Source organism: Pseudophryne corroboree, chromosome 8 (genome assembly GCF_028390025.1).
Source record: "Pseudophryne corroboree isolate aPseCor3 chromosome 8, aPseCor3.hap2, whole genome shotgun sequence".
NCBI classification, from domain to species: Eukaryota; Metazoa; Chordata; class Amphibia; order Anura; family Myobatrachidae; genus Pseudophryne; species Pseudophryne corroboree.
The window spans coordinates 479,941,391-479,955,821 of NC_086451.1; the positions used below are offsets into that span (position 1 = coordinate 479,941,391).

General features: G+C 46.7%; 1 protein-coding gene across 1 annotated transcript in view; it reads left to right on the forward strand.

Moving 5' to 3' along the window:
• CHM (CHM Rab escort protein) overlaps nucleotides 1-14,431 on the forward strand; it is a 182,708-nt gene that overhangs the window by 679 nt on the left and 167,598 nt on the right. The gene's annotated exons all lie outside the window — the stretch shown is intronic.

Sequence of the window (14,431 nt, forward strand, 5' to 3'; positions counted from 1 at the left end):
GTATCCCAGGCGGGTGTAATCTGCATACAGGGGTATCCCAGGCGGGTGTAATCTGCATACAGGGGTATCCCAGGCAGGTGTAATCTGCATACAGGTGTATCCCAGGCGGGTGTAATCTGCATACAGGTGTATCCCAGGCTGGTGTAATCTGCATACAGGTGTATCCCAGGCGGGTGTAATCTGCATACAGGTGTATCCCAGGCGGGTGTAATCTGCATACAGGGGTATCCCAGGCGGGTGTAATCTGCATACAGGGGTATCCCAGGCGGGTGTAATCTGCATACAGGGGTATCCCAGGCGGGTGTAATCTGCATACAGGGGTATCCCAGGCAGGTGTAATCTGCATACAGGTGTATCCCAGGTGGGTGTAATCTGCATACAGGTGTATCCCAGGCGGGTGTACTATATATACAGGTGTATCCCAGGTGGGTGTAATCTGCATACAGGTGTATCCCAGGCGGGTGTAATCTGCATACAGGTGTATCCCAGGCGGGTGTACTATATATACAGGTGTATCCCAGGCGGGTGTAATCTGCATACAGGTGTATCCCAGGCGGGTGTAATCTGCATACAGGTGTATCCCAGGCAGTTTGGGACCAGTCTCGGGGCATCTGTAAAGTCACCTGGTGCAGGTATAATCTGTTTTGTTAATGCTTTGTATAATAGAAGTATTTTATATGGGATTTTCCCTCATTTTCTGAACTGCTACAAATGACTCCTGGTTGCTAATGGTAACACCATCATTTTGTCAGCGTTTGGAATTTGCGTCTCTATATTTGGATTTTGGTGACCTTTTCTGTTTCCATACATATAAGGATGGAGCGACGGTTGTCCCATGTTTATCTCCCTACATTTCTGCCTGTGAAATAATCTGATAAACTGTGTTTCTGAGTGTGAGCTGAGGTTACCGGGGGACAGGGGGTGGGGAGCGGTTTCAGGGGGGTTTATAATCATTGTGCTGCAATTATAAATCACATGTGTGCCGCTGTAGGTGAGTGCACAGGAACATTCATTATGTCCCAGCACCTAGGGGTGCCCGGCCCAATGATAAGCAGTGGTCACCATTCCTGGTGCCGTATATTCGCCTCCTAATGTGTGTCCCCTTCCTAAATACAACTGATAATTGTAATTATATACATATGGGACCTCTCTATCATTAATGTTCAATGACAATGTCAATGATATCTGTTCCTGCGGCCGTTACAATAACAAATAATGGATGTGCCCCACTTATTAATGGAATACTATATTATGGTCCTTTATTCACGAAATATGATATTTGTGCCCCTTATGTAATATTTGTGCAGTATTAATATTTATGATGACCTCATTTTTTTCTATCGTTGCTAGTCTTTGTGATACAAATAAGTTACAGTCTGCAGAATATATAACAGGTCATCTATAGACAGTGCGGAGCCCTCAGTATATACTGTGCTGTTGTGACTCCTGGGATGTGCATGTTTCTGCTGCAGCTAATTGGTTATAATGTAAGTTACAGTCTGCAGAATATATAACAGGTCACCTATAGACAGTGCGGAGCCCTCAGTATATACTGTGCTGTTGTGACTCCTGGGATGTGCATGTTTCTGCTGCAGATAATTGGTTATAATGTAAGTTACAGTCTGCAGAATATATAACAGGTCATCTATAGACAGTGCGGAGCCCTCAGTATATACTGTGCTGTTGTGACTCCTGGGATGTGCATGTTTCTGCTGCAGATAATTGGTTATAATGTAAGTTACAGTCTGCAGAATATATAACGGTATCCGTTCACATGGTCGACCATGTTATGGTCGACAGTCATTAGGTCGACCACTATTGGTCGACATTGACATGGACACATGGTCGACACATGAAAGGTCGACACATGAAAAGGTCAACATGAGTTTTTTTTTAGTTTTTTTTCTTTTGGGGAACTTTTCCATACTTTACGATCCACGTGGACTACGATTGGAACGGTAATCTGTGCCGAGCGAAGCGGTAGCGAAGCGAAGGCACCATGCCCGAAGCATGGCGAGCGAAGCGGTGCACTAATTGGGGTTCCCAGTCACTTTACGCAAAAAACAACACCAAAAAAAGTAAAAAAACTCATGTCAACCTTTTCATGTGTCGACCATTTTCATGTGTCGACCATGTGTCCATGTCGACCATGTCAATGTCGACCAATAGTGGTCGACCTAATGACTGTCGACCATAACATGGTCGACCATTCATACCGGAACCATATATAACAGGTCATCTATAGACAGTGCGAAGCCCTCAGTATATACTGTGCTGTTGTGACTCCTGGGATGTGCATGTTTCTGCTGCAGATAATCGGTTATAATGTAAGTTACAGTCTGCAGAATATATAACAGGTCACCTATAGACAATGCGGAGCCCTCAGTATATATTGTGCTGTTGTGACTCCTGGGATGTGCATGTTTCTGCTGCAGATAATCGGTTATAATGTAAGTTACAGTCTGCAGAATATATAACAGGTCACCTATAGACAGTGCGAAGCCCTCAGTATATACTGTGCTGTTGTGACTCCTGGGATGTGCATGTTTCTGCTGCAGATAATTGGTTATAATGTAAGTTACAGTCTGCAGTATATATAACAGGTCACCTATAGACAGTGCGGAGCCCTCAGTATATACTGTGCTGTTGTGACTCCTGGGATGTGCATGTTTCTGCTGCAGATAATCGGTTATAATGTAAGTTACAGTCTGCAGAATATATAACAGGTCACCTATAGACAATGCGGAGCCCTCAGTATATATTGTGCTGTTGTGACTCCTGGGATGTGCATGTTTCTGCTGCAGATAATCGGTTATAATGTAAGTTACAGTCTGCAGAACATATAACAGGTCACCTATAGACAGTGCGGTGCCCTCAGTATATACTGTGCCGTTGTGACTCCTGGGATGTGCATGTTTCTGCTGCAGATAATCGGTTATAATGTAAGTTACAGTCTACAGAACATATAACAGGTCATCTATAGACAGTGCGGAGCCCTCAGTATATACTGTGCTGTTGTGACTCCTGGGATGTGCATGTTTCTGCTGCAGATAATCGGTTATAATGTAAGTTACAGTCTGCAGAATATATAACAGGTCACCTATAGACAGTGCGAAGCCCTCAGTATATACTGTGCTGTTGTGACTCCTGGGATGTGCATGTTTCTGCTGCAGATAATCGGTTATAATGTAAGTTACAGTCTGCAGAATATATAACAGGTCACCTATAGACAGTGCGAAGCCCTCAGTATATACTGTGCTGTTGTGACTCCTGGGATGTGCATGTTTCTGCTGCAGATAATTGGTTATAATGTAAGTTAGTCTGCAGAATATATAACAGGTCACCTATAGACAGTGCGGAGCCCTCAGTATATACTGTGCTGTTGTGACTCCTGGGATGTGCATGTTTCTGCTGCAGATAATTGGTTATAATGTAAGTTACAGTCTGCAGAATATATAACAGGTCACCTATAGACAGTGCGAAGCCCTCAGTATATACTGTGCTGTTGTGACTCCTGGGATGTGCATGTTTCTGCTGCAGATAATCGGTTATAATGTAAGTTACCGTCTGCAGAATATATAACAGGTCACCTATAGACAGTGCGGAGCCCTCAGTATATACTGTGCTGTTGTGACTCCTGGGATGTGCATGTTTCTGCTGCAGATAATCGGTTATAATGTAAGTTACTGTCTGCAGAATATACAGTATAATAAGTCATCTATAGACAATGCGGAGCCCTCAGTATATACTGTGCTGTTGTGACTCCTGGGATGTGCATGTTTCTGCTGCAGATAATCGGTTATAATGTAAGTTACTGTCTGCAGAATATACAGTATAATAAGTCATCTATAGACAATGCGGAGCCCTCAGTATATACTGTGCTGTTGTGACTCCTGGGATGTGCATGTTTCTGCTGCAGATAATCGGTTATAATGTAAGTTACTGTCTGCAGAATATACAGTATAATAAGTCATCTATAGACAGTGCGGAGCCCTCAGTATATACTGTGCTGTTGTGACTCCTGGGATGTGCATGTTTCTGCTGCAGATAATCGGTTATAATGTAAGTTACTGTCTGCAGAATATACAGTATAATAAGTCATCTATAGACAATGCGGAGCCCTCAGTATATACTGTGCTGTTGTGACTCCTGGGATGTGCATGTTTCTGCTGCAGATAATCGGTTATAATGTAAGTTACTGTCTGCAGAATATACAGTATAATAAGTCATCTATAGACAGTGCGGAGCCCTCAGTATATACTGTGCTGTTGTGACTCCTGGGATGTGCATGTTTCTGCTGCAGATAATCGGTTATAAACTGTCTCTTTCTGGTTCAGGTGTACGCCACTGTTAAAGGTCATTAAGAAATAATTACTGGTTATAAAATTGCACAAAGGCCTGTAGTTAGTATAAGTTATAGCACAGTGTGTTTTTTAAACATAATTCCCCCCCCCCCCACAAGTTGCTCTCTGTAGGCTACCATATTTCCTCCTCAGTCACTGGTGTGCAATATCCCCATAGTAACCAATCAGACTTCTGCTTTCTATGTGTAAAGGCCCTACACAGTACACACTAGAAGACATGACCAATGTGAAAGATGAACAATTTCCCCTGAACTTCCAGGAGTCCTGACAAACGAAATTGAGTGTACACACTAAGCAATTTTTCAAACCATTTGAAAGACGAAAGATATCTTTGGAATTGGCACCTTATTTACATATTTTAATATTGGGGAGGCATTTCTAGGTGTGTGGGCAGGGCTGTAGAAGGGGGAACCAACAAAGTTTTTTATCACCCACTGCCCCACCAATTATATTTCCACTGTGCCACCAACGTAATTAAAAATGTAATTTTCTCTGACGTCCTAGTGGATGCTGGGAACTCCGTAAGGACCATGGGGAATAGCGGCTCCGCAGGAGACTGGGCACATCTAAAGAAAGCTTTAGGATCACCTGGTGTGCACTGGCTCCTCCCCCTATGACCCTCCTCCAAGCCTCAGTTAGTTAGATTTCTGTGCCCGACGAGAAGGGTGCACACTAGGGGCTCTCCTGAGCTCTTTGTGAAAGTTTTAGTTTAGGTTTATTATTTTCAGTGAGACCTGCTGGCAACAGGCTCACTGCATCGAGGGACTAAGGGGAGAAGAAGCGAACTCACCTGCGTGCAGAGTGGATTGGGCTTCTTAGGCTACTGGACATTAGCTCCAGAGGGACGATCACAGGTTCAGCCTGGATGGGTCACCGGAGCCGCGCCGCCGTCCCCCTTACAGAGCCAGAAGAGCGAAGAGGTCCGGAAAAATCTGCGGCAGAAGACGATCCTGTCTTCAGATAAGGTAGCGCACAGCACCGCAGCTGTGCGCCATTGCTCTCAGCACACTTCACACTCCGGTCACTGAGGGTGCAGGGCGCTGGGGGGGGCAGCGCCCTGAGACGCAATAAATCGATAAAAAAACCTTATATGGCTAAAATAAATGCATCACATATAACTCCTGGGCTATATGGATGCATTTAACCCCTGCCAAAACATACAGAAAAAGGATGATAAGGACGCCGAGAAAGGGGCGGAGCCTATCTCCTCAGCACACTGGCGCCATTTTCCCTCACAGCTCAGTTGGAGGGAAGCTCCCTGGCTCTCCCCTGCAGTCACTACACTACAGAAAGGGGTTAAAAAAGAGAGGGGGGCACAAATTAGGCGCAGTATATAACAATACAGCAGCTATAAAGGGAAAAACACTTATATAAGGTTATCCCTGTATATATATAGCGCTCTGTGTGCTGGCAAACTCTCCCTCTGTCTCCCCAAAGGGCTAGTGGGGTCCTGTCCTCTATCAGAGCATTCCCTGTGTGTGTGCTGTGTGTCGGTACGTTGGTGTCGACATGTATGAGGAGAAAAATGATGAGGAGACGGAGTAGAGTGTCTGAAATAGTGTTGTCACCCCCTAGGGGGTCGACACCTGAGTGGATGTACTGTTGAAATTGCGTGACAGTGTCAGCTTTGTATAAAAGACAGTGGTTGACATGAGACAGCCGGCTACTCAGCTTGTGCATGTCCAGACGTCTCATACAGGGGCCCTAAAGCGCCCGTTACCTCAGATACAGACGCCGACAGGGGTACTGACTCCTGTGTCGACGGTGAAGAGACAACCGTGATTTCCAATAGGGCCACACATTGCATGATTGAGGCAATGGAAAAAGTTTACACTTTTCTGATAATATGAATACCACCAAAAAAAGGGGTATTATGTTTGGTGAGGAAAAACTTCCTGTAGTTTTCCTGAATCTGAGAAATAAAATGAGGTGTGTGATGATGCGTGGGTTTCCCCCCGATAACAATTGATATTTTCTAAAAAGTTATTGGCAGTATACCTTTTCCCGCCAGAGGTTAGGGTGCGTTGGGAAACACCCCCTAAGGTGGATAAAGCGCTCACACGCTTGTAAAAACAAGGGCTCTACCCTCTCCTGAGATGGCCGCCCTTAAGGATCCTGCTGATAGAAAGCAGGAGCGTATCCTAAAATATATTTACACACATACTGGTGTTATACTGCGACCAGCAATCGCCTCAGCCTGGATGTGCAGTGCTGGGTTGGCGTGGTCGGATTCCCTGACTGGAAATATGATATCCTAGATAAGGACAGTATATTATTGCCTATAGAGCAATTAAAAGATGCATTTCTATATATGCAGGATGCACAGCGGAATATTTGCCGACTGGCATCAAGTATAAGTGCGTTGTCCAATTATTCCAGTAAAGTGGTCAGGTGATGCGGATTCCAAACGGCATTTGGAAGTATTGCCTTAAAAGAGGGGATGTACCCCAGGTCGCCTCTCAAAATAAGACGCCGTATTATCAGGCGCAGTCCTGGTTGGCAAGCGGACAAAAGGGTTCCTCTTTTCTGCTCGTGACAGAGGGAGAGGAAAATGGCTGCAGAGATCAGCCAGTTCCAAGGAACAGAAACCCTTTTCCGCCGCTGCCAAGCCCTCAGTATGACGCTAGGGCTTTACAAGTTCAGGCACGGTGGGGTCCCGTTCTCAATGAATTTCAGTGCGCAGTGGGCTCACTCGCAAGTAGACCCCTGGATCCTTCAGATAATATTTCAGGGGTACAAATTGGAATTCGAGACGTATTCCCCTCGCCGTTTCCAAAAGTCTGTTTTACCGACGTCTCCCGCTGACAGGGAGGCAGTTTTGGAAGCCATTCACAAGCTGTATTCCCAGCAGGTGATAATCAAGGTACCCCTCCTGCAACAGGGAACGGGGTATTATTCCACACTATTGTGGTACCGAAGCCAGACGGCTGGGTGAGACCGATTTTAAAATCTAAAATCTTTGAACACTTGCATACAGAGGTTCAAATTCAAAATTGAGTCATTCAGAGCAGTGATTGCAAACCTGGAAGAAGGGGACTACATGATGTCTCGGGACATCAAGGAGGCTTACCTTCATGTCAAAATTTACCCTTCTCACCAAGGGTATTTCAGGTTATGGTACAGAACTGTATCAGTTCGGACGCTGCCGTAGGGATGGTCCACGGCACCCCGGGTCTTTACTGAAGTAATGACCGAAATGATGATATTCCTTCGAAGGAAGGGAATTTTAGTTATCCTTTACTTGGACGATTCCCTGATAAGGGTAAGATCCAGGGAACAGTTGGAGATCGGTGTAGCACTATATCAGGTAGTGTTGCGGCAGCACGATTGGATTTTCAATATTCCAAAATCGCAGCTGGTTCCGACGACTTGTCTTCTGTTCCTAGGGATGATTCTGGACATAGTCCAGAAAGAAGGTGCTTCTCCCGGAGGAGAAAGCCAGGGAGTTATCCGAGCTAGTCAGGAACCTCCTAAAACCGAACCAAGTCTCAGTGCATCAATGCACAAGGGTTCTGGGTAAAAATGGTGGCTTCCTACGAAGCAATCCCATTCGGCAGATTCCACGCACAGTGGAACCTTCTGGACAAATGGTCCGGGTCGCATCTTCAGATGCTTCAGCGGATAACCCTGTCACCAGGGACAAGGGTATCCCTCCTGTGGTGGTTGCAGAGTGCTCATCTTCTAGAGGGCCGCAGATTCGGCATTCGGGACTGGGTCCTGGTGGCCACGGATGCCAGCCTGCGAGGCTGGGGAGCAGTCACACAGGGAAGGAATTTCCAGGGCTTATGGTCAAGCCTGGAGACATCTCTTCATATAAACATTCTGGAACTAAGGGCCATTTACAATGCCCTAAGTCAAGCGAAACCCCTGCTTCAGGGTCAGGCGGTATTGATCCAATCGGACAACATCACGTCAGTCGCCCACGTAAACAGACAGGGCGGCACGAGAAGCAGGAGGGCAATGGCAGAAGCTGCAAGGATTTTCGCTGGGCGGAAAATCATGTGATAGCACTGTCAGCAGTGTTCATTCCGGGAGTGGACAACTGGGAAGCAGACTTCCTCAGCAGACACGACCTTCACCCGGGAGAGTGGGGACTTCACCCAGAAGTCTTCCACCTGATTGTAAACCGTTGGGAAAAACAAAAGGTGGACATAATGGCGTCCCGTCTAAACAAAAAACTAGACAGATATTGCGCCAGGTCAAGGGACCCTCAGGCAATAGCGGTGGACGCTCTGGTAACACCGTGGGTGTACCAGTCAGTGTATGTGTTCCCTCCTCTGCCCCTCATACCAAAAGTACTGAGAATCATAAGAAGGAGAGGAGTAAGAACTATACTCGTGGTTCCGGATTGGCCAAGAAGGACTTGGTATCCGGAACTTCAAGAGATGCTCACGGACGAACCGTGGCCTCTACCTCTAAGAAAGGACCTGCTCCAGCAAGGGCCTTGTCTGTTCCAAGACTTACCGCGGCTGCGTTTGACGGCATGGCGTTTGAACGCCGGATCCTGAAGATCCCTACCCTGGTCAAGGCCAGGAAAGACGTAACCGCAAAACATTATCACCGCAGTTGGCGAAAATATGTTGCGTGGGGTGAGGCCAAGAAGGCCCCTACAGAGGAATTTCAACTGGGTCGTTTCCTCCATTTCCTGAAACAGGACTGTCTATGGGCCTAAAATTAGGGTCCATTAAGGTTCAAATTTCGGCCCTGTCGATTTTCTTCCAAAAAGAACTGGCTTCAGTGCTTGAAGTTCAGACATTTGTAAAAGGGGTACTGCATATACAGTCTCCTTTTGTGCCTCCAGTGGCACCTTGGGGATCTCAATGTTGTGTTGAGTTTCCTAAAGTCACATTGGTTTGAACCACTCACCACTGTGGACTTAAAAAATCTCACATGGAAGTGACGAGTTAGCCCTGGTTTCAGCCAGGCGGGTGTCAGAATTGGCGGCTTTATCATATAAAAGCCCTTACTTAATATTTCATTCTGAAAGGGCAGAATTGAGGACTCGTCCTCAAATTTTCTACCTAAGGTGGTTTCTGCATTTCACATGAACCAACCTATTGTGGTACCTGCGGCTACTAAGGACTTGGAGGATTCCAAGTTGCTTGACGTGGTCAGGACCCTGAAAATACATGTTTCCAGGACGGCTGGAGTCAGAAAATCTGACTCGCTGTTTATCCTGTATGCACCCAACAAACTGGGTGCTCCTGCTTCTAAGCAGACGATTGCTCGTTGGATTTGTAGTACAATTCAGCTTGCACATTCTGTGGCAGGCCTGCCACAGCCAAAAATCTTAAAATGCCCACTCCACAAGGAAGGTGGGCTCATCTTGGGCAGCTGCCCGAGGGGTCTCGGCTTTACAACTTTGCCGAGCAGTTACTTGGTCAGGAGCAAATACGTTTGTAAAATTCTACAAATTTGATATCTTGGCTGAGGAGGACCTGGAGTTCTCTCATTCGGTGCTGCAGAGTCATCCGCACTCTCCCGCCCGTTTGGGAGCTTTGGTATAATCCCCATGGTCCTTACGGAGTTCCCAGCATCCACTAGGACGTCAGAGAAAATAAGAATTTACTTACCGATAATTCTATTTCTCGTAGTCCGTAGTGGATGCTGGGCGCCCATCCCAAGTGCGGATTGTCTGCAATACTGGTACATAATTACTGTTACCAAAAAATTCGGGTTATTGTTGTAGTGAGCCATCTTTTCTAGAGGCTCCTCTATTATCATGCTGTTAACTGGGTTCAGATCACAAGTTGTACAGTGTGATTGGTGTGGCTGGTATGAGTCTTACCCGGGATTCAAAATCCTTCCTTATTGTGTACGCTCGTCCGGGCACAGTATCCTAACTGAGGCTTGGAGGAGGGTCATAGGGGGAGGAGCCAGTGCACACCAGGTGATCCTAAAGCTTTCTTTAGATGTGCCCAGTCTCCTGCGGAGCCGCTATTCCCCATGGTCCTTACGGAGTTCCCAGCATCCACTACGGACTACGAGAAATAGAATTATCGGTAAGTAAATTCTTATTATAATGGGTTCAATATAATATATTGATAATGCTGATTTGATTACCTTATAACCTTCACAATAATGGGTAAGAGACACAGTACGCAATTGGCGTATGGGGTACCGTAAGGGTACGCACTTAGCGTAGCATACGCTCGGCCGTGATCGAGACGCACATGCGGCACGCTCGCTCACAGCTTAATGCGTGGTGTCGAGCACGCTATAGGCGAGCGACTACCGTAATGCTACGCTACCAGCGTAGCGGACGCTCGAGACCACGAGGAGATCACGAGCGGCGCAGACGCTCACAAGATGACAATCAGTAAACCTTGAATGTAACACACAGAAAGGATACTCTTATACTGTAAACCTTGTACTGAAACACTGTAGCGATATAACGCTGCTTAACCTGATTAACACTAAAGCTGGTTGAGCGATCGAGACGCTCCTATTACCCACTGCAATGTAATGAACACACGATACCGTGCTAAGGATCCAACACCTTTACTAACAAGCTTTTAAGTTATATCGAAAAAGGTAAACAGTTCACAAGTCATACACTACAGACTAACATATAATTCTAACATTATCTAGACAGAAATATACAATAACGTTACAATCTTATACTATAACAGAGAGAAAGGGAATGGCCAATACACACAGAGAATAAGTTGGTTTGCAGAGAATTACTTACACACACTGGGAATGATCGCTGCGCAGCCTGGTACCAGCTCCGAGTTAGTCAATATGAAAACCGTTTGTGGAGTGAGAGAGAGCTGCCCAGGCTGGCTGATCTTATATACACTGAGTACAGTATACTACAAAGGGACCTATAATCTCATTGTTCATTGGACACAGGAATGTCTCCTCGCATCATAACAAAAGGTCATAGGTTAGTTTGAACAGGTGGGCTGTGACTATATCAAACTGCTCAGGTGGGAGGGAATCTGAAGATTCCCGCCGCATGGGTAATGAATCGCAAATATATGAAATGTCCAGAATCTACTAATGGCCATAACTATACGCAGGAGCGATTAATCTTTACCTAACCAACACTGGATTGTTGCTATTAAAATGTTCTTTAGTTAGGTACCAGACACAGCTGTTCAAACCCTGTCTGACCCTTCGTACCATACAAAGAGGAATTCCTCTGTCCAGCGACCATTTACATTAAACAAACTTACAGTCATTATTAAGGGGAACATTATCTATAAAACATACTTTCTCTGACGTCCTAAGTGGATGCTGGGGACTCCGTCAGGACCATGGGGAATAGCGGCTCCGCAGGAGACAGGGCACAAAAGTAAAAGCTTTAGGATCAGGTGGTGTGCACTGGCTCCTCCCCCTATGACCCTCCTCCAAGCCTCAGTTAGGTTTTTGTGCCCGGCCGAGAAGGGTGCAATCTAGGTGGCTCTCCTAAAGAGCTGCTTAGAGTAAAAGTTTTGTTAGGTTTTTTATTTTCAGTGAGTCCTGCTGGCAACAGGCTCACTGCAACGAGGGACTTAGGGGAGAAGAAGTGAACTCACCTGCGTGCAGGATGGATTGGCTTCTTAGGCTACTGGACACTAGCTCCAGAGGGACGATCACAGGTACAGCCTGGATGGGTCACCGGAGCCGCGCCGCCGACCCCCTTGCAGATGCTGAAGAGAGAAGAGGTCCAGAAATCGGCGGCTGAAGACTTCTCAGTCTTCATGAGGTAGCGCACAGCACTGCAGCTGTGCGCCATTGCTCTCAGCACACTTCACACCAACGGTCACTGAGGGTGCAGGGCGCTGGGGGGGGCGCCCTGGGCAGCAATGAAAGTACCTATGCTGGCTAAAAATACATCACATATAGCCTCTGGGGCTATATGGATGTATTTAACCCCTGCCAGGTTGTCAGAAAAACGGGAGAAGAAGCTTGCCGAAAAGGGGGCGGGGCCTATTCTCCTCAGCACACAGCGCCATTTTCCTACACAGCTCCGCTGCTAGGAAGGCTCCCAGGCTCTCCCCTGCACTGCACTACAGAAACAGGGTTAAAACAGAGAGGGGGGGCACTTATTTGGCGATATTATTATATATTATGATGCTATAAGGGAAAACACTTATATAAGGTTGTCCCTGTATAATTATAGCGTTTTGGTGTGTGCTGGCAAACTCTCCCTCTGTCTCCCCAAAGGGCTAGTGGGGTCCTGTCCTCTATCAGAGCATTCCCTGTGTGTGTGCTGTGTGTCGGTACGTGTGTGTCGACATGTATGAGGACGATGTTGGTGAGGAGGCGGAGCAATTGCCTGTAATGGTGATGTCACTCTCTAGGGAGTCGACACCGGAATGGATGGCTTATTTAGGGAATTACGTGATAATGTCAACACGCTGCAAGGTCGGTTGACGACATGAGACGGCCGGCAAACCAATTAGTACCTGTCCAGGCGTTTCAAACACCGTCAGGGGCTTTAAAACGCCCATTTACCTCAGTCGGTCGACACAGACACGGACACTGACTCCAGTGTCGACGGTGAAGAAACAAACGTATTTTCCATTAAGGCCACACGTTACTTGTTAAGGGCAATGAAGGAGGTGTTACATATTTCTGATACTACAAGTACCACAAAAAAGGGTATTATGTGGGGTGTGAAAAAACTACCTGTAGTTTTTCCTGAATCAGATAAATTAAATGAAGTGTGTGATGATGCGTGGGTTTCCCCCGATAGAAAATTATTGGCGTTATACCCTTTCCAGAAGTTAGGGCGCGTTGGGAAACACCCCTTAGGGTGGATAAGGCGCTCACACGCTTATCAAAACAAGTGGCGTTACCGTCTCCAGATACGGCCGCCCTCAAGGAGCCAGCTGATAGGAGGCTGGAAAATATCCTAAAAAGTATATACACACATACTGGTGTTATACTGCGACCAGCGATCGCCTCAGCCTGGATGTGCAGCGCTGGGGTGGCTTGGTCGGATTCCCTGACTGAAAATATTGATACCCTTGACAGGGACAGTATTTTATTGACTATAGAGCATTTAAAGGATGCATTTCTATATATGCGAGATGCACAGAGGGATATTTGCACTCTGGCATCAAGAGTAAGTGCGATGTCCATATCTGCCAGAAGATGTTTATGGACACGACAGTGGTCAGGTGATGCAGATTCCAAACGGCACATGGAAGTATTGCCGTATAAAGGGGAGGAGTTATTTGGGGTCGGTCCATCGGACCTGGTGGCCACGGCAACAGCTGGAAAATCCACCTTTTTTACCCCAAGTCACATCTCAGCAGAAAAAGACACCGTCTTTTCAGCCTCAGTCCTTTCGTCCCCATAAGGGCAAGCGGGCAAAAGGCCAGTCATATCTGCCCAGGGATAGAGGAAAGGGAAGAAGACTGCAGCAGGCAGCCCCTTCCCTGGAACAGAAGCCCTCCACCGCTTCTGCCAAGTCCTCAGCATGACGCTGGGGCCGTACAAGCGGACTCAGGTGCGGTGGGGGGTCGTCTCATGAGTTTCAGCGCGCAGTGGGCTCACTCGCAAGTGGACCCCTGGATCCTACAAGTAGTATTCCAGGGGTACAGATTGGAAATTCGAGACGTCTCCCCCTCGCAGGTTCCTGAAGTCTGCTTTACCAACGTCTCCCTCCGACAGGGAGGCAGTATTGGAAACAATTCACAAGCTGTATTCCCAGCAGGTGATAATCAAAGTACCCCTCCTACAACAAGGAAAGGGGTATTATTCCACACTATATTGTGGTACTGAAGCCAGACGGCTCGGTGAGACCTATTCTAAATCTGAAATCTTTGAACACTTACATACAAAGGTTCAAATCAAGATGGAGTCACTCAGAGCAGTGATAGCGAACCAGGAAGAAGGGGACTATATGGTGTCCCTGGACATCAAGGATGCTTACCTCCATTTCCCAATTTGCCCTTCTCACCAAGGGTACCTCAGGTTCGTGGTACAGAACTGTCACTATCAGTTTCAGACGCTGCCGTTTGGATTGTCCACGGCACCCCGGGTCTTTACCAAGGTAATGGCCGAAATGATGATCCTTCTTCAAAGAAAAGGCGTCTTAATTATCCCTTACTTGGACGATCTCCTGATAA